The following is a 21,378-nucleotide window of genomic DNA, read 5'->3' as shown; positions in this document are numbered from 1 at the left end:
AAAAAATTTGCAGCTGTAAGTGCTGATTCCCTAGCAGCGCGACCTCACCGTGCTCAACCGGCTCAAAAGCCTTTGCCCTAAAATCCTTCCAGAGTTTGACCAGCTAACGTTCTACTTTGTTCTGCAGCCTCACACTTTCCAACCATGTGAAAAGGCATCTAAGATCAAGTCCAGGTATCTGAGGTGACAAGGTTGAAACCTGTGTGAAAAGGAAATAGCTTTGTAATAGCTTCAAGTGAGAGACTGAATCTCTCTTTTGTTCGAGTGCAAGATAAGCTTCATCTTGTCAATTGGGTGCAAAGCTGAGCTCTGACAGAATAAAGTGTCACAAAGCACAAAAATATTCACAATGAAAGCTGGTCACGTGGAATACTCCCTTTCATAACAAGAATGAATGCAGTTCCGGTCTCTCTACATCAACTCAGTATAGGATTTGTTGGAGCATTTGCTTTTTTCCTTTGTGTATATAACCGCTCAGCATGCACATGTGAAACAACGGTATGTGCTTGTTTGTGTGCATTTTATTTTACGATGTAGGAAAAGATACAGGAAATATTTAAACAGATGGGGTAGCTTCCAATCCTTTCTGCACAGAATTCAGCACAGCCAACACAAAACCCTGTCAAGACAGTAGATAACAATGTTACATTTACATATTTTCATTAGTAAATACAAATGTCTTGTACTGAAAACAACAGTTGTATGTTCTTCAAAGAACTGTAAGAGTTTAGGCAACTTCCACACTTGCTAAAAATGACTACAGACACACTAATTCTTCCCTTTCAGTGGCGGTTTTGAACATCAGCTGTCAGTGCTCTGCTCACATAACTTGACAGTTATGTTGTTGCTTGCATATGCTATGAGCGTTTTAAAAGCCCCACCTCCATCCTTGCAGACACTGTCACTGATCCCCACCCGCTGCTGAGCTGAGGCCAATGTTTCCTTATGGGCAGTGACAAAGTGGGAGCTTAGAGATAAGACATAATTCATATTCTATGTGAACATAAGATAAATTGACAGTAATATACCTATGCATCTAGTGAGAAAACAACAAGTTACAAATCTTGTTGTTATCCAAGTATTTCAAAGTGTGAAAAGCAAATAACAGAACAATGCAATGCATAGAATAAAATAGAGAAGTGACTTCTTTAGTTTATTAAAAGCTGTTACTTCTGTATTTGTCTTATCTGTCACTACTTTGCCCACTACAGTGACGATCCAATTTTTCCTCTTCTGAATGATGAATGTGGCCTATGCTACATGTCAATATTCACACAGAGTGAATGTGGGTGTTTATGTCAGCACATATGGGTGCACTGATGCATTTGGGTCTCAGCTACAAAGCACCAGTGGATTACATTATATAATATCAAGCCCAGAGGGAGAGTTAAATGTGGACACAGCCTCACACTTTTGCAAGGGGAAGTAGGAATGCCAGTTTGTTGGAGTGGAGCCACTTTTGGTGCAGTACCAAGCAGCAGAAAATCACTGAGCAGAGCCACACAGCAGGGGCAACCAGCTAGTCAGTTGTCACTGTCCAGCAGCCTGCTGTAACGAGACATCAGAGCAGGGTAGTGGCAGTTGACTTAGAAAAACAGACACCGGTCATAGACTCAAACTGTCGCCCTTTACATTCAGAGCCAATCAGCAGCCACAACCCATGCCTAGATGTAGGGGGTGTTGGGATGAACTATAGTGACTGAATGAGACCTGATTACAGAAACACCACACAACTTTATGCAAGCCTGTGATTTTAGCCATATTATCTAAAAAAGGTTTGAGAAATAAGAAGTCCAAAATGGAAAAATAAAATATCTAATATTAATCATTAAGATAATCATTGTAGTAGGAATAAAAGAGTGCATTTCTAGCATCCATTGCATTACAGAAATAATTGGTAATGTCACATTTTTCAGTGTAATGAGTGTTTATAATAGTAACAGTAGCAAAATGGGTCCATTTTAATAAACTCACTGAGGAATTTTCTTCTAGGTTTAAGACTAACTATACAATAATAACCTACTTAGGTATTGTTATTACTCTCTTCTCCCAACCACATACCAAATAAGTAAATGAATTAAATAAAATGGAAAGGAATGAAAGAATCACATGTTTAGAATAAAAATGACAAAAATGATAAGTGTCCAAGTGTCCAAGATGAAAACATCATGTTTTTCTAAAAAAGAAAAAATAAACATCTGTTTACAATTAAGTAGATCACAAAGCAGCAAATTCTCAAGTATGAGACCTGAGACCAAGGTCTAACTAAAGTATTTTAAAATCTCTCTCCAGAGTTTTTAAATCACAAAAGAGACAGAAAACAAAACATGATTACGATCTAGACTATGACAGACTACGTCTTGGGTTCGCAAACATACAAACTACCATGATTCTCTTCCGATAAGCAACACTTATCAGCAGGATGCATTAGCTTTGCTAAGCCAGCCCACAAATTGTATTTTGCTCACTCTGGTCTGGCAGGTAAAATTGGCAGGTAAAAAACAACGGAGAGCACGTCGGGGATGACGAGAAAGTGACTGGATAAAATCCGTCGCGGTCAACCACCCAAACATCAATAACGGCAACCTTATACAGCGCTTCCCTATACCCGTCGAACTCCCGCAGGCACAAAGAAATTACGGAGGCTATTACTTATCACCTGACCAAAGATATGGCTCCCATCAACACTGTGCAAAATGTGAGACATTTGTTATTTTTATGTTTATTTATTGTTTTTATGTTCAGTCTCAACTGTTACGAAGTTGATGTGCAGTTAATAAGTGCAATAAATATTTATACTGGAAAAGAAAATCGTGAGAGAATCGTGATCTCAATTCTAAGCAAAAAAAATCGTGATTCTCATTTTATGCAAAATCGTGCAGCCCTACTGGTCCGTATGTTAGCTGAGGGCATTTAGGGTATTTGTCATAATGTCCCATCCCTTCGAGTTCTTTATCAAGCACATTCAGTGGGAACTTTAATCTGCTTTTGGCAACATGGTGGTTTTTAAATCTCAGCTGCTGTGTCATTGCCATTGCATGAATTGACAATAAAGTGCATTCTGTCTCATAGACATGTCGCAATTAATCTTGCGGTCTATACATTTTCCAAGATAACACTTTTATTAAAGATTTTATCTTTGTTTTTTACTTCTGACAGTTGTTCCAGATAGTTATTTGCCCAAGACAAAACAGAATTCCTGAAAATTAATACTGTTCAACTGTAAATCTCTAATTAGACTCCAATTATTTATTTCAGCTAGTGTAGCAGAGCGGCACATTGGCACTGAAACTATTCTTCGTATGGAGGACCTGTCAGGGGAGGCCTTGTCACGACTCATTTTCCAGATCTGCTAACAGGGACACTGGAGAGAAACCTAAGCCAAATTGGTACCTGGCCATACATAGAGAAATGCTTAAAATTCAGTTCAGCTGACGTCTACAAAAATACAGTAAAAATAAATGAATTTGAAAGGCAAATAAAGAATATATCAATAAAAAATAATGATAGGTTAAAAAAATGTCATTGACAAAGGATAACATTATAGTTACACTGGTTAGTCACGCAGGGTAGTCCAAATGAGTTTTTTACAAAAAGCTTCCATTTGTCGTAAAACGGTAATATACTCATCATTTAAAATCATGTTTGTCATCAGCAGCACAGATATAGATGCCATATAGAAAACATGCTTTAAAAAAATGCAGAAAAACTTCTGGTGCTTCTTTTGCTTTCCTACATAACAGGGTACAAATATCTCCCACACTTTGATCCTGCTTATCAGGCTTCCCCTGTGCACCCATCAGCCAACTGACCCCCTCTGGCACCATTCTTATTGTCTTCCCACATAGCATGTTAAATAAAACTGACAAGTGGACAAACATCGTAAAGGCCTACTATGTCTCTAAATAGGACCGGGTGGTGCAGATTCCCCACAAAAAGGGCTGTTTGGCCCCTGAATAGCTGCAATAAGACCTCAGATGACTGTATCTGTAAACCCCCCAGACTTACCAGAGGATGAGAATAGATGTTCAGAAGCTATTTGATTGTAAGAGAGCAAAGGAAATGAAACCTAGTGAGTTAAATCTCACAAAATAGAAAACTCTATTTTATCGTTATTGGATAAACTGACAGTATTCATCTCAAATGGCTGAACTGAGGATTTCTAATGTAAATACCCACTTATATACTTACATATGCATACATACATGAACATACATACATTCATCTTGTTTACTTCTTAGCTTGTTTGTTGTGAAACTGACATTCCCGTTTCTCAGTTTGAGTTAAGAACGATGCTCTCATTCGCATCCTTGTGGTGACAGTTTTCTAAGTGAATTAACATTTTTCACAGGTATTATGTTATGTGTTGGTTATACTGTGAGCTCTCCTTCAAAACAAAGATAAATAGTTTACATGAATCCTCTTATCAAGATTGAATGCATATACACATATGCAATGATTTGTGTACTACTGTCTAGTTTTCTCTTTATTTTCATGAATTGCAGACTACCCCATAAAAGCAGCACATTTTGTAGTAGTTTTATGAGAAAACAGGAGTGGGTCAGTAGAGACGGGGGATAAAAGTAGGAGCCAGAGCGGATTTCAGCGCTAGGCATATCCTGCCCTTTGGTGGAGGTAATAAAACACAACCAAAAAAAAAAAAAAACAAAATTAAAAAAAACAAAACAAAACACATCACAGCTCAAAAGAAACTGCAAACATAAGCTATGCACTCTGCCATTGCTATCTGTAAAGATGAAATATAGAACCTTATTGATCTGACATTTGACCAAACACAACACTGCATTTCCAATGACACTGATGTTTCCATTGTTTGCCTGTCCATTCTTTCCTATGTTGATAAGGCAGCTCCTTCCTAATTTCATTCATGCAGTTTATCATGCAGGCTATTTCTGTTCCGTCTAATTGAATAAATAACACTTCTCTCTAGCCCAGCCTGACTGACTATGAGTAACCAAGTAATTTCCCTGTAGAAAGACGTATGGTGGGGGGCCTTGCTTCATAACCCTCATTGGCATGAACATAGGCTTCCTGTTGTGTGGGGAGCTGTTAGGAGTCGACTATGCACTGCATGAGTTTGCATCCATGAGGAAAATGATCAGATTAAGGTTGTTCAATCAATGCTTTTCATCAGCAAGAAAAAAACAAATAAAAAATAGGCAGCTAAATTGGTTTAATACAGTCTATCACGGGGAAGTAATCACATTAGTTAGCCTCTATAACTATAACAAAATTACCTGAGAAATTCAAATCACACCAAATTCATCTGTATTTAAACATCCTAACTCTACAGCATTTGTCTTTTATTTTTAAACACAAGAGTTTCTGTTCTTGTTCATTTCCTGCTTCATCCACGTTTATGAAGTAATTCAAATGAAATCAAATCACTCAAGAATCACTCAAGATACACTAGGAAAAAACAGGTATAATAAGGGACTTTGTGACCACGCAATCTCAGAGGCACATCATGTTGCAAGACTCAAGCAGAGGGTTTGTGTGCATACACGCTGTATTTGTGTGTGGCAGGGGGAGGGTGGTAGGCAAATATGGGTTATGTATTGTTGCAACATCTTCGAACTAGTCCAACGACAATCCAGCCAGCATCTATGAAAACATCCTTGAGAATTCATTTCTCAGAATAGGGTTTTTACTGAATTCCTTATTTAGATTTCACTGTTGCTCTATATCCAGAACAGCTTTACTGGTGCTCGAAGGTAAATCCTCCTCTCTTTCACTCTCGTTTTCCTCTATATCAGTGCATCTGTAAACACCAATGCACGTAACTTTAAAGAGCTCTACCTTTGATCTTTCCAGCTCCTCATGTGTCAGAGGTCAGATAGCTGCACTTTCTCACACACAGTATCTTAACTCACTCACCAGACCTCTGCCCGGCCCTGACCCCACACACACCCCCACACACAGTTGCTTCCCTTACCGTGTCTCCCCTCCCTTGATGGCAAGCTCATTGCTTTCAGTAAAGGTCAACTCCACCTTTACCCCACAGAGAGCTCTGCCCCCACAGAAACAACAGCACTAGCACCATTTTATGAAAGAGAACAGATTTTGAAACCTAAAAAGGTGCAATCTACAGTGCAGGATTTTGAATTTAAAACGTTTAAACTCTCTGATTGGCAAACACTGGCAAACTGCTCTCTGAATGGTCGTGAAAATTTAAAAATGCAAACTTTCAAAATTGTGACGCAAACCAGAAACGGAGAACATTTCCCATCAAAGTGAAGTTGTGATTCAGTGCTTCAGTCAATACATTTCAATGGTGCAACTTTTGCTCTGTGGTGCCCACACAAGTAGCAGCTTTTCCAGTAGCTCTGAATGTTTCATATATTTTCTTACTTTTTAAAAAAAAGCTTTTATTTGATACTCTCTAGCTACAACTTTGATATACATTTCTTGCTATCGATATAACAACTTTGAATCAGTAGCAATATTACTGTTTATACCAAAGACGAGCTGCTCACTGAAAACAATGGGACATACCACAAGCTCTTTAATCCATACCACAGGAATTAAGAGACTCTTTTAAGGCAGCAGAGCTCAAGGCTATGATACTGCTGAGCAGTGGAGATAGCAGCTTCCATTCATTCAGATGTCATGAGGAATGTAAACTCATTAGTTAATAAACCTGACAAGCTGGCAGCCCAAGTGAGGAATCCAAAGAGCTACAGTGTAGCTTAATGGGCTTCACCAAAATTCAGCTAATGCTGATCTGTTGGGAGAGAAAACAGAAACCCAAAGCTAAGTGAAAAGTGCAAAGGCAGGGTTCTCGCACGTTTTTTTTATCAACAACAGGTGGTGCAACCCAGGGTATGTGACTGTAAACAAGATCTGCCGTTGCGATATCAAACTGTTGCTTGTAAGTCTCTGACCATATGTCATGTTGATGGAGATCTTGCACGCTATTGTTATTGGTGTTGGCGTTTACATTCCTTCATGGGCGTTTGCAGAGACTGTGTGAGACAATACTCAGCCTGGTTTGCCTTTTACCCACCTGTGAATAGCCCCACCAGGAACAACAGAACAAGACATCTCTTGTATGCTAATGTGATGAATGAAAACAGAATCACTCCCTGGCCCCACTAGGAAAATCAGTTCAAAACCTGGTCTTTCTACACCTCAGGTTAAAGCCACCAGTGCAGAGGCAACCCACTACCACACCTTAGAAAACAGTCTTCCGAGCAAAGAAGGCTCTAGGGAACTGCTTTGAATCTACTGATTAGCGTATGCTAAAGTACTGAGGACAAAGGAGGTTTCAAATTATACCAGTGATTACATCCACTTCTGTATGGATGTTTTAGTTTTCAATAAAACTGCTGCTTTTTAAATAACAAGGCTTGTTTCCCGTGTCAAGGAGCTCCTCGTTAGTAGAGACCACACAAAGCCGATACACGGACAGGTGGACCTAAGGCTGAGAGAGACAAAGGAATCATACAGAAGAAAAATGAAACAGAATTTGAAGGAGAACAATGTGAAGGAGGTCTGGAAAAGATGAAAATCATCACAGAACAGCCACGGTGCTGCAAACCAGTTTAGCCACTTTTGTTTTGTTTTGTTTTTTAAACAGGCTTGCCCTGTCCATGCCACCTGGCCTGTTATCACCCCCACAACTCCGCCAACCATCTGGAGAAACACAAACAGTTCTCACCAACTAACCTCCCCCACCAGACATAGAAGCACACCCAGGACCTCAAAATTCTTCTTTCTTCTATTATTACCTCAGATCAGGACAAAAGAGGAATGAGAAGACTGCATCAAGAAGTCTACTAGCCCAGACAGAGCGTGTTCAAGAACGCTTAGGGCACATGCAGTCAAACTGGGGGAGATTTCAACATACATTCAACACAAACCTGAGACCGGGTAAAGTCCTGACCTATGCAAAGACTCCATGCTTTATACAAGCCCAGAAGAAGTCACATGCCAGTGATATGAATGATTTCAGGCTGATTCAGAATCAGAATCAGAAAGGGTTTTATTGCCAAATGTTGAGCAGGTTTACAACATTAGGAAATTGCTGCGGTGCTTAGTGCAAACATACTGTCATAAACAACGCTTAAATAGACATGAGAAAAAAAAATAAGAATAAGAATTAAAAGTGCTAAGTAGATAGATATATACATGAGTGCAGGTGGTGATCAGTGCCAAACATGGAATGATGCAGTGAACACAGCGTGGGTCATGTGTTAGTGGTGGGAACAGTCATACGGTTATTGTTCATGTGTCCAACAGCAGAGGGGAAGAAACTGTTCTTATGGCGAGAGGTTCTGGTGCGAATGGACCGGAGCCTCCTGCCTGAGGGGAGCAGGTCAAACAGACTGTGTCCAGGGTGAGAAGGGTCAGCTGAGATCCGAGCTGCACGCCCCAGTGTCCTGGAGGTGTACAGGTCCTGCAAAGATGGGAGTCTGCAGCCAATCACCTTCTCAGCAGAGCGCACAACACGCTGCAGTCTCTGTTTGTCCCTGATAGTGGCTCCAGCGTACCACACGGTGATGGAGGAGGTGAGGATGGACTCGATGATTGCAGTGTAGAATTGCATCATCGTCCGTGTTGGCAGGTTGAATTTCTTCAGCTGCCTCAGGAAGTACATCTTCTGCTGGGCTTTCTTTATGACGGAGGTGATGGTGGGCTCCCACTTCAGGTCCTGGGTGATTATACTAACATTTGACATCATGAACCCTGTAAAGGCTACAGCCACATTTTCAAAACCCTCAGGTCCATCATTCAGTAGACCCACATCAATTTGCTTACCAAATGAAGGTGTGTGTAGAAGATGCTATTCTTTATCTGCTGTAGGGACTACTCTCATCTGGTTTAGGATAGTGGTACTGTCAGAATCACATTCTCTGATTTCTCTTATACTGTCCAACTATCCAACCCTTCATTCAGAGGTAAACTGACTGAGATGACTTAATATCCTGGATAATGGACTATCTTACTGGGAGACCACGGTTTGTCAGGGAGTACTCATTGAAGACAATGGTCAGCAGCTATTTTTATCTTCAAATAGCATTCTTTTTACCCATCCTTGTTACAATACTGCTGCCAGAAGATGGTGATAATCTGGCTGTAAGCCAACCACAAAATAAACAACAAAAAAGTGGGAAGATCATTTCTATTGAGTTCAGTTTCATTTAATTTATATGGTGCAAAAATAGCGGTCTCAAGGCACTTTGTGCCGTGAGGTCAAGACCCTACAGTATTACAGAGAAAACCCCAACATTCAAATGATTTCCTAAGAGCAAGCACTTGACAGCTGTGGGAAGGGTAAAAAAAACAAAAACAAAAACAAAAAGACACTTTTAGTGTGAAAAGACAGAACTAAGATAAGGGAGAGGCAGCCATCCACCAGGACTGGTTGGAAAGTCACCAAACAGCCTGGTCTTATACAAGGAATGGTTCAGGGTCACGTGCTCTAGTACTAACTGTAAGGTAAAATGGAAATTTAAGAACTAGTTTTTCTTAAACTGGTAAGAGTTCTACACATGAGGGATTTAAAAACTCCACTTCCCATTCTACTTTTGAAAACTGCCTTCCCTTAAAGAAAGGCTTTAAATTCAGTTTAGAAACCACATTTCTCAGATTTAGACAGTCAAGCACACTAAGCTCTGTTTACCCATATTTAGACGTAGAAAATTACAGCTAATCCAGATTTTTATATCTTAGAGACATACCTGTACTTTAATAAAGTGATTGGTGACATCTGGTCTCAGGTAGATATAGCCAGAGATCATCTGTATAGCAAATGTAGTGCATGAAGTTTGTTTTAATAATACTGCCTAAGGAAAGTATGAATAGCATGAGAAGTATTGGTCCCAGTGCAACCTTGTGTTTGGGATAGAGATGGACCGACGCTGACGCTGGTAACTGTGCAGGGGCGGATCTAGCAAAGTTTAGCCAGGGGGGCCGATAGGGCATTAACAGGGAAAAGGGGGCACAAAGACATACTTTTCTTTCTTATTCTCATTTAAAATGTCTAGCTTTTAATAAATAATTATCTGACACCCAAAGTTTTAATTTGATGTAAAATGAATAGAAGTCAATTACTGTATATAGTAACTATTAAGTCTAATATATACACCCTAGTAAGCTATAGTAGTTTTTCCTTTGGGAAGGTACCATCTGTGCAGTCTGCAATTTTGTTGAAGAAAGATGTTGAATCTATTTAATATTTCTTGAAAAATAATTGATTTCTGTGCATTTTTTTTTTCACACTGCATCAAATTAAGGTTGATTACGTCGATTAAGCATCATGAGGTGGAGCGTGAGGGGTGGTTCCCTATTTTTTATTTATTTATTTTTGTTGTTGCTGGGAGTTGGAACCCTATTAGTTAGGTTGCTTAATATTTATGCTAAGTACTCTTTAAAATACCAGAATAGGGAGGATGGTGTAGGTTTAAGTTTATTAGATTGATCAGTATTGCTGAACTATGAAATTTTTTTTTTTGCATACAGGTATAACAGAATAGCTTTAGTGTAGTTGTTGTTTTAAACTTGAGTATGAACTTATACAAAATGCAGCAAGATATTTAAAAAACAGTTTTGTTGATTAAAAAACACTATATCGGATTCATATCGGTATCCAAATTTATGATATCGGTATCGGTATCGGACATAAAAAAGTGGTATCGTGCCATCTCTAGTTTGGGAACTCCTGCAGGTTTGTTGTGCAATGCATTACACAATTTACTAAATTATATTGCGCCAGTGACACTGCAAGCAATTAGGCAGCACGTTGGCACTGTGGCTAGCACAGCAAGAAGATCCTGATTTCAACTCCACTATCTTGCCAGGACCTTTCTGTGCGGAGTTAGTGTGTTCTCCTGGAATTTGCATGAGTCCTCTCCAGGTACTTCCTGGATAAGAGGAAGGATGGATGGATGGACAATGATAATTAAATGTTCTTGAATCTTAAATTCAAACATAACCAAAAATCACAAATACATAAGTATTTTTGTATAAGTAGTATAAAATGTTGCTTCTTGATTAAGCTTATCAAAAAGCACGACACACTCAATAGAGGGAGTGTTTGTTTGTTGTCAGCGAGAGAAAAGAGTGTATGAGCCATAATGTTTTCCCAGAGGAAATCCATCCTTTTCTTGTGAATATATAACTATATTTTGATAGTATTTTTTGGACATATGGGGATTTACCATCACAATGGCCTGCTGCTATATGTGGCAGAGCTGCTCTTGATAGAAATACCATCCTTTAGAAACAGAAAAACAGGATGGAGCTCTCACCTCTGCCATATTAAAATAGAAAAACAAAGGCATCAACCTTACGATCCTGTATACATGGTAGCTGTCTGAGTGATTACGGTAGTGGCAGATGGATTATCTGGATAAGCTAAACATGGACACAGAGGTTATACAGAGTACCACAGCTATATCCTCCCACTCGGTCACACTTTTCTGAATTCAGTGTGAATTCTATACATTTGCATTGTGTTTGATAATGCATAATTAAAATACTCCTTGACATACCTCATCTATACAACAACTAATCTCATATTAAGTTTCATTGCACGTCTTTGGTTCCTTCTATGGCATCCTTCCTGATTATATTCATGGTCACCTAATACTAACGAGAATACAACTGTAGTGTCCAGCCTGCAGAAGCATCACAGCAGTAAATGCTAGATGATTAATCCTGTTACGCTGGGCAAAATAATTCCTTCATTCCCCATTATTGCACTTGACCATCAGACTTTAGTCAACTTTGTTGAATGAAGATAGTTTTCAGTATAAGCTACACTGAAAAGAACAGTATAGAAAAATGTGATCTGCAATCTGTGATCACTAAATGAAACACCGAATAAAAACATGTAGAATGACAAAGGTGTCCTGCATTACAAATTCAGCATAGTCCTGCATGCCCGTTCAGTGAATGTAGAGGACATTTCTATAGGTAGGTTGCCTTTCAAATTTTGAAGAGAATATCAGCAGTTACATTCCCTGTAACTAAGGGAATATTTGTCAATATATAATTCATAGCTTTAAAGTTTATACACATACTGCCTCATGCTTTTCTCTGTGTAAAGCAAAGAAAAAGGATAACAGATCATGTGAGAATGACGAAAAAAAAAAGTGTTAAATGTGATTTGATGGTATTGCCACACATCATTAGCCATAGTGCAATATCTTCCCCTAACCCATGTGACTAACTCAGGTGGTCAAAAGCGGACAGAAACATTGATTAATTATCAACTATATCGAACAGACTACAAGCTCGTATGTTTTTCTGTTAATACTCGCCAAATATTCAATTGAAACATTACACAAGCCTGGGAAAAGGTATGAATGTAATCTTAAATAGATGTAGTTACACTCTTTGACCTAAATACCAACAGTTTGTTTTGTGGAAACTAAACTAACACGCTAAACATTTGCTTTAAGTCACAGATATTACAGGCACGAGCGCCCAAAAATAAAAGAAAAGAGGAAGTGAATCTTTGTTGTGCTAACATCCAGCAATTACGAGAATGCAATGTGCTACATCACAACCTTTCTTTGAATAAAACGCCGAAAGTACCTATGTAATGATGATTTGTTTTGCTGTAGGAGTGGTGGAGTTAGCTGGAGATGTCATGCAGGGCTCATCCATAAGGCTTGTTAGGGATATTCTGCTGTGGTCATGGATGAATCCACAGGATCAATACAGGATAACAGCTCTACAAATCTAGACCGACTTTGCATTATACTGTGCCAGTGACTCAACAAGCAAGAAAAGAGACAGAGAACATTTACTTCTCCCTCTTGTTGGTGTATGCATGTTACATTACATAGTTTAAACATGCTAAAACATCAGAGAAGGCAGCGAAATTCATATACACTGTTAAATAATAGAGAGATCTGGTCTTTGTAAAAATCGGTATGTAACATTCAACCTAGTTTTACTCTAATCCAACACACTTTAATCCACTATATAATCAAATATAAATGAAACATAAGCCTCAATTTTTTTTTCTTTTTTTATCATTGTAATCACTTTTTAATCAAATGCTCCTTACAGTAATCTTGTGCAGATGTTAGCCCTTTCCCCAGACACTAGAAAGCATCCATGACCTCAATCTAGTTGGACAAAGCACACACACATGCACACTTAGACACAGAAAAGCATTCAAACGGGGCTCATGAATAATGATAACTGATTTAATTGCTTATGTTGTGTCTCCCATGTGCATACACAAGCTATCTGTGTGTTGCCACTGTAGAAGCAATTGCTAAGATAATTTCATCTACTAGCAGAAATTTTTTTTCTGCTTCGAGTATATTGTCCTGTTTGTCTCCAACATTTTCTTCCTTCCCAACAAACTTTATCTGTGAGCTACCAGTTGGGTTTCCAATATGTCTCGTTTGCTGCAAGCCTGTAATAGGCTTGAACACAGCAGTGATGGCAGCAGCAGTTAGGTATCATCCAGTGCTATCTAACTGTATGCCAATATAAGCCATTCAATATAATTGATTGCTGCAGTGTACCTAGTTTGCCTAATTATCCTTGCCATTGTCACTTCAACGCTGATCTATGTGATCTGTCTTAACCGTAGCTGCGAGTGGAGTGGAGTTTACTTTTAGGTCTTGAACTGCTACAGAATTCGGGCAATGACATGCTTAACAGCAGCTCTCAAGATGTTGTAAACGTTGTAAAAAACAAAAAAAAACACAACAACAACAACAACAAAAACGTGACTGTAAGAGGCAAAAAAAGGCATGAAAAATGATGTTTAACAGCATGCCGAGACCTGGCACTTTCTTTCCTGTCTGCTGTCTGCTTCCTCTGTGGTAAGAGATGCGGTCACCTGGCCTCAGGTTACGATGCATTTCAGGGTAGACACCTAATTAAAGTGATATGTGCTGGGATGTTAAAAAGGGCAGCCCTAGCATGAGCTGAGGAGGATTGTGTCTTTGCCAAGTTTAATACTAGAACAATAACAGATCTAATAATAATAGTTTTAATAACAGATCACACCAGAGAAAGGAGTCTACAATAATGTTATGCTACGTAATACTGATATAAACAATTGAATTCTTACTGCAAGACTTTATATTGACACAGAGGAAGTTTCTTTTCTTTGTTGGTTTGGGTTTTTTTTTTTTTACATTACCTGAGACTTTGCTGCATTAAAATGCGCTATCTGGTCCCATTAGAGATTTCCAATACAGTTACCGTCTTTTTCCTTTGCACCAGTACTGATGTAGACATTCAACCAGCTGATACATACAAATATGTTTTCAGTGGTCCTCTGGGTGATGATCTATACTCCTCTTAGAAGTAGGCCAGCAGGTCACCTGTATCAGGTCACGACCCACAACAGAAATAGCATTGCTGCCAAAAATAAACAGTTAAGACTGCAAACGGAGATTTAATAAAAACTTTTTAGAATATGAAAAGGTCTGGTGTATAATTCTGTGTCTGTTGTACATCATTTGTCAGGACAAAGTATACTGAAAACTTGATCAGTTTTATTATGTGCGCTTGTTAATTTGCTCGTTTGCTCATATTGGTTATGTTCATACCTTTGCACTTCTTACCAATTCAAACGACAGAAGATTGCACTACTTATCACAAATATTGACAATTTTTAGTGCACATTTTTGATAATTAAACAAAGCATCTATTCCTCTCTCCGCGTTCAAGACTTCATATGATACAATGTCCTTTAGGGCACAACTAAAGTTATTCATCCACATAATTCATGCATGAGAAATGAAGCATGACTCAGAGCCTAAGGCATACATAAAACATAAAAAGAAGCTGTGCAGTGTGGGAGATCAATACCAAGTGACAACATTGAAATAAGCTTTCACATGTTTAAACAACTACACTAACACGGCAGCAGCACAATGAGAAGGGTTTGCATTTTTCTATATGTTATTCCTGCGGTTTTTGCCACAAACACAATTTTCTCCAAGTTAAGAATCCATTTACAAGAGCTCACTGATGTCAAAGTCTTTTTTACTCACTCGGATTCCTAAGCTGCCAACCCTCAGCTGTGTATGTCTCCCTACTGAAAAAGTAACAGTCTGGATATGTCTGCTGAACACTTGCAACATTTGCTAACTCTAATAAATTTACTTTGGGGGGAGTTGGAATATATTTGTCAGCACTTGTAACATATACTATCACGAGACATAAAACTAATTGGATACTTAGAATCTTATGTGCCAGACGTGCCTTTTGCTCCTGTGTGTTTAGCCTCCAAATGAGTATTGTGTAAACATGAGAAAATGATTAATCCAGACCATTAATCTGTTAGGTGTATTCTGGATTGAATTCTGTTCGAAATCGTCCTACGTAATGTAAAATAAAAACAAAAAATTGGAAGTATGCTCAGATTACACTGCATGCTTGCATTCACTGGAATTCAAACAATGCATGTACCTTGCTATTACGACTTGTCAGTGCCTTTTTTGGCACAGTGCAAACTTACGAGTAGTCATTCTATTCTTGATGTGTCACTGAGATAATAACCCAGAGCCTTATCGTGTTTCTTCGTGCATACAAGGTTTGACCATCATCTCCCCCCCCCCACCTATTCAAAGGACTGAAGAAAAGACAAGTCATTTTAAGTTAGGCAAAATGAAAGACAAAAGAATAACTGATAATGGGAGGGCAATTGTTGTGAAACTGCTGATAAAATCCTGCAGAAGTAATTAGCTGATGGAAATCAAATGAGTCTTGTGTGAGGCAGGCAGGGATCATAGCGTACATGCTGTGGATGCCAACAAACAGCAATGCCATTCGACAGATGGATCAGAGCACTCCTGACCTAAACTGGGCTAAAAGCTCATGGTCACGTGACTAATGGATTAGTGTTAGCCCAGCTGAAGGAGGAGGTGGTTAGCAAGCATGTCACCACATGCTTCCTGATCACTTCCCTTTGAATGTGTTTCCCCTTTCTCTTTCACACTAAATCTCCCCTCATCCCTGTTTGTCTGTAACTGTTATTACTACATTACTAAATGGCTGGGGTCACGTTCATTGACACACAGTTGGATCACAAGCAAATGAACTTCTTACCCTCTTTCCATTCACGTAATTCTTCGGCGCACTTTCTTCCTCTGTTCATAGTGACAAGAAGCTCCACGCTTATCACAATCATTAGTGTATAATTGACATCTTTGACACCTCAGCTCTGACTCACCAACTCAAATCAAAACCACTGCCCTATTATTCTCATTTCCAGCCACTCATGAGGTCAATGCTTAGAACAAATCCTTTGTGATATCCTTCCTAACTAACCTCACTACTTACGTTAATGTTTTTTCTATACTTGTATGAAAGTGGGGATGGAAAAAGGGAGAGGCAAAGACAAGCTTAATGATGCTTTGACCACACAGCACAGTTGGCTTACAGGACAAAACACTGAGTTTTCCTGTCTCCCCTGCTGCCATCCCTCTTGCATCAGGGGTTCCTGTCAGGGACGGCGTGTACCAGCCAACTCATGCCTGGCCAACATGCCATATTTCCATGTCAACTGAATGTCTTCCTTTCCAAAGAAACTTAGGAAAAACTTCCATTCCTATGCACAATGCACAGGAGCAATGTAGGGAGCAGGCAGCATAGCACAGTTCTTGCCAACAGGGTTAAAGGCTAAAAATACTGACCACTATTTCCTGCAGACTGATTGAATTTTTTTCCATGACTGAAAGAGCAGAAATGGAAAAATGGCTAAAAATATTACAATTAATAGAAATAATAATAATAATAATAATAATAATAATAATAATAAAACTAAAAATGACAAGGAAAATAGTCTTGAGTCATACACTGAGAGGTGTAAACATCAACAACATATGAAATACCAAAACACCCACAAATTATAAACATAAACAATTCATATCTCCACTTCCCTGCCTTTAGGGTTATGTTTTGAAATTGTTCTTTCCCAAATGCAAAGGAGCTAAAACGAGCTAAACAATTATGACAACAGCTGCTCTTTCACCAACTGATTCTAAAAAAATCACCTCGAGCCAATTTCTAAATTAAAATGAGGCACAAGCTACCAACTCCTGCTGCTGTATTGAGATGAGAGAAGTCAAAGAGAAGTCAAAGAGTAGTCATAGCGTCTTCCAGAAGACATTATCACAGAAGGATGGTGGCATTATCACAAGGCTCAATTACTCCGAGCCACAAGAAGCAAAGGCAATGTCATCCCAGTTGTCAAGAAAAAAAATGTTACAGGTTTATCGAAGGCAAATATTATGAGGTCTTACTGGAGCAACAAAGTGACAAAAGATAAGGGGATGGTATAATCTTTGCAGCTAAGCTCATCTGCAGTTCTTGAAAATGACACAAATACAACAAAGAAACAGTGATATTTTAATGTTGTTTGTAAGACGCACAAACTGTAGACTTGGTACAGAAGGCATTCCTTTTGCAGCTTTGTTTTGACCTTTAAGCACTATCCTTTCATGCTTTTGGGAAATTAAATATCAACAGGAAAAGCAAACAGTGACAAAATGTTCTGTTTGACAGCAACAATTGGGAGAGCTGAAATAATTATGGAGGCACGCTCAAAATGTCCTTGCACCTTTTAAATTTGTAACTCAATTTTTATGTGAATATGGCAGTTAGTACAAAGCTGGCATAGAGCACTTATGTTACGGAGCAGCTCTTTCACCTATTTTCAATCTAGTCCTTGCATCTGACCATTTTCAAAGTAATGTGTTGTTGTTTTTTTGTTTTTTAAGCCACTTAACACTGACCTATTAATCATTCAAGCATAAAAAGGCACCTAACTCAAGGGATGAACCAGTGTTGCATCTACACATAACAAACAACTTAGTTAAATTATACCTTTGGGTACTTTGTTACTAGCAAAGTGCCTAAAGTTTAATCCCACTTTTTTCTTTCTTCAACACCAACAAGTTGATTCCCAAAGAGCTATTAGCTATAAACTTGGTATATCTCTATGTGGTGTGCAGTGTGTCTTAAAAAAATTTGAGGAAAACAGATAAGTGCAAGATAAAAGGCATGACAGGCGTAAAAAAAAAATTACTGAAAGCAGATGATGTGTGAAGTGTCCACAGACATCAGGAAAGCACGGTGGAGGATAAGTCGTGGTTTGGCACTGCATTTAAACCAGTGGTGCTGGGGATCTTGTCAAAATTAATGGGAATTATGTCATCATCAGATTTTGATCCACTATGCAATACCATCTGGATTGCATCTGACTGGAAAATGCTTCATTTTTGAACATGACAATGATCCCAAATACACTGCCAATGCAGTAAAAGCATACCTGAATAGAAAACACACACACACACAGTGGAACACTATCAGTCATGGATTGGAATCCCGAGATCGTGGACATCAACATTATTTACGCAGTGTGGGATCATCTTCTAAGAGAATGGAACAAAAAGGCAGCCAACATTCAAAGAAAAGCTTTGGAATAGTCTTCGAGAAGCTTGGAGAATTACTCCTCAATACTATGTAAAGAAATAAAAAGAAAGCTGCTTAAGAGAGTTCAGGCTGTGTTGACGAATAAAGATGATCATACCAAATATTGACTTTCAAACTCAGAACTGTTTTTGCTGGGGGGGGTTTGTTTTCTTTTTGCCTTATGTCTTATGCACTGTGATTCCATTTATGTTTGCACGTTTCAGGAAATTGCTTCACCCATTTCCTTAAAAAAACAAACAAAAAAAAACAACAACTTAAAGAAATGAGGGGTAGCTCAAGACTTTTTTTTTTTGCTCAGTAATATATGCGAGGCTGGAAGGGATAGTTGACCATAGACAAAACTTAAAGCTAACCATGACCGCGCGTCAAAGCCTGCCATTACAGCAGCGAAGATGAAATGGTTGCTTGCCATAAATAGAGCTTTACACCTTTAACAATATACAGGCATCAAAAAGAAAGGGGGGGGGGGGGCAGAGATAATATGCTGAGTAGTAGGTCAAGATGACAGCAAACTCACTGGCTCGACAGAGACGCTGTCAGCCCGAATTTAGAAATATTACTGGGAATGTTCGCGCGCGCAGGGGGACCTGCCTGTTGATTCATCCGCGTTAATAAAGCCCCAAAAATTAAAAAAAATAATAAAATGTGGAAAAGTAGCCTACTCCAGCACAATTCATATCACTGCCATCCAAATTGATTCACAACGTCTGCAGACGGAGAAGCGCTGCCGCACTCGCAGTTTGTTTACAAAGCGCTGTCACAATATTCTTTCGCAACGGGCACCTTCAGTGGGACAAGGCGAGGACATTCACCTCTTCGGGGGGGAGAAAAAGAAGCACATTCAAGCGAATTAAACTGTCACACTCACCTCTGTGGATCGACTGAAGTTGCTGTCCTTTTTCATAAAATGTGGGGTGAGGCTGCAGAGACGTGTGCAACCTACAACATGGACCTCTCCGTCAGTCAGTTCCCAACAGTTCGCTTCACAGTTCACTGCGCGCTCTCTCTCTCTTTCTATCTCTCCCTCTGTGTGTGTGTGTGTGTGTGTGTGTGTGTGTGTGTGTGTGTGTGTGTGTGTGTGCGTATTTCTCGCTCGCTGACAAACCACCCACTTCCGGCGGTTCTTGCACGTCTGTCAAGAGTAACAGTTTCTACTGATTTCTGCCCTGATGACGGATTTCGGGAGGTTCTGAAAGCGTTTTGACATTTAGTAAATACACACATAAAATAAATCAGTTACAGCTGTGTTCTCCATGTTGAAACTTCAGATTTGTTATTTTATGTGCATGTTTCATCGAGTCCGATTTTATAGCTAGGGTACTCAACACGGCGTTTAATTTCAACTTTGGAACAATGCTTTGGGTCACGGTACATATTGGATGTAAAGATCGCCTGCCTAAGAACCAAAAATACCAAAGGAAATAACAATAATAATCAGAGCTCTTCTCTGCTGCACATTATACGTGCAGATCCGTTGGTTAGATTTTGCTTAATCTCCCACACGATAATAAGTCTCCCACAAATTGAAGAATGGCGACACCTGCTGGTGAGAATTTAGCATAACGTTCTAAAAACAGCAACAACAAAGCGAAAGAAACTTAAAAAAAAAACCCCGTATATATTGTTTGCATCATTCATAGCTGTCTGTATTTTTAGTATAAGGGCTTAAATGAATATTTAAATGTACTTTTCTGAAACTAAACTGCCCCGTACTTGACTAAATGTTTCTTTATTATCAATTTAACAGGCTGTGGTCTGAGAGGCTGAGACAAACAGGAGGTGGCAGAGACCAAAGATAAACCTGCCACAAATAATTAGAGGACAGTGTGGCCTCGGGGAGCCATCTAACAGAGAGCCACACATTATTGTGTGACACTAAATAAAGAATACGGTAACATCAAGTGAACAGTTGCTCATCACTGAAGAACAAACACTTGTTCATTTTAAGTGTATCATAGCTACTTTATTTATCTCATAGATAAATAAGAAGTACCAAAATCCATATATTCATAGGTTACTGCATGTGGAATGCTGTCTTTCAACTACTGGTCTGAAAATGCTGTGAAAATAATGTAGAAAAACCTTTAACATTTAAGTCATTCAGTTCTTTCCGTGTTTTTAATTCAAACAAAAAAATAAAAGAAGAAGAAGGAGGAACTATCAGATAGTCTATCAGCTATACATTGATGAATACTTCCTTCTTAAACATGATTTTTTTTTTAAATCCAGTACATTAATTGTAAAGATGTATTCTTTACCTATGACTTAATTTGAAAAATTCCAGAGTTTGCTTTTCAGTTGTAGCTGAATATAATCTGAGAAATCCCCTGTGATGCTGTAGAAATTAATGGCTTCATTTTTTCACCTGCTTGTCAGAGTGTCATCATTTTTAGCACTCTCTCTCTCTCAGACACACACAGCAGCCACCACACATACAGCTTCATTGATTCTCCAGATTGACTGGCTGCGGTCCAGAATTGAAGGGTGACAGTTGCTTCCTGAGACAGCTGAGTCAGCAGCTGCTGTCGGTAATAGCTCTACATCGTAACACCCCCTCATCTCCTCAAACCAGCCTGTGTTCATTTCCTATCCTCAAGGCTAACCAAATATACACAAGACAGAAAGTAACCGAGTGTGACAGCATGGCAGAGACTTAGTGATCTAGAATATACCTCCTTCCTTTGTTTGTTTTGCCGTCTCTCTCTGTTGTCATGTATTTGCAATTGGGCCCTTGGGAATCCAGGCGGCGGCAGGGCTGTTGTTCACATTGGTATTGTTACACTTGAAGATGCAAACAAAACAATGTGGGGTTTCCAGGCAGGGAAATCCAGCAATCATGTGCCGAGAGATCGTTCATCAAAGACAGAGTGAAAAACTCTCATATTGAAAATGGGAAGTAAAATAACAGCTCATCTCTCATGAATTCACAGAAGTCTT

At 39.0% G+C, this 21,378-nt stretch overlaps 1 protein-coding gene across 2 annotated transcripts in view; it reads right to left on the bottom strand.

Annotated features, from left to right (window-relative positions):
* stat5a (signal transducer and activator of transcription 5a) overlaps positions 1 to 19,470 on the bottom strand; it is a 51,574-nt gene extending 32,104 nt beyond the window's left edge. For both annotated transcript variants that reach the window (XM_085404439.1, XM_085404440.1), the window contains exon 1: positions 19,310 to 19,470. The gene's annotated coding sequence lies outside the window, so the exon portion shown is untranslated. The remainder of the gene's footprint in view (positions 1 to 19,309) is intronic.
* Positions 19,471 to 21,378: the final 1,908 nt, after the last annotated feature.

The sequence above is a fragment of the Rhamphochromis longiceps genome, linkage group LG4, assembly GCF_057381845.1.
Source record: "Rhamphochromis longiceps isolate RC_006_pf linkage group LG4, R_longiceps_female_GT1.1, whole genome shotgun sequence".
In the NCBI taxonomy this organism is placed as follows: Eukaryota; Metazoa; Chordata; class Actinopteri; order Cichliformes; family Cichlidae; genus Rhamphochromis; species Rhamphochromis longiceps.
This window is presented reverse-complemented; position numbering and strand designations above follow the sequence as displayed.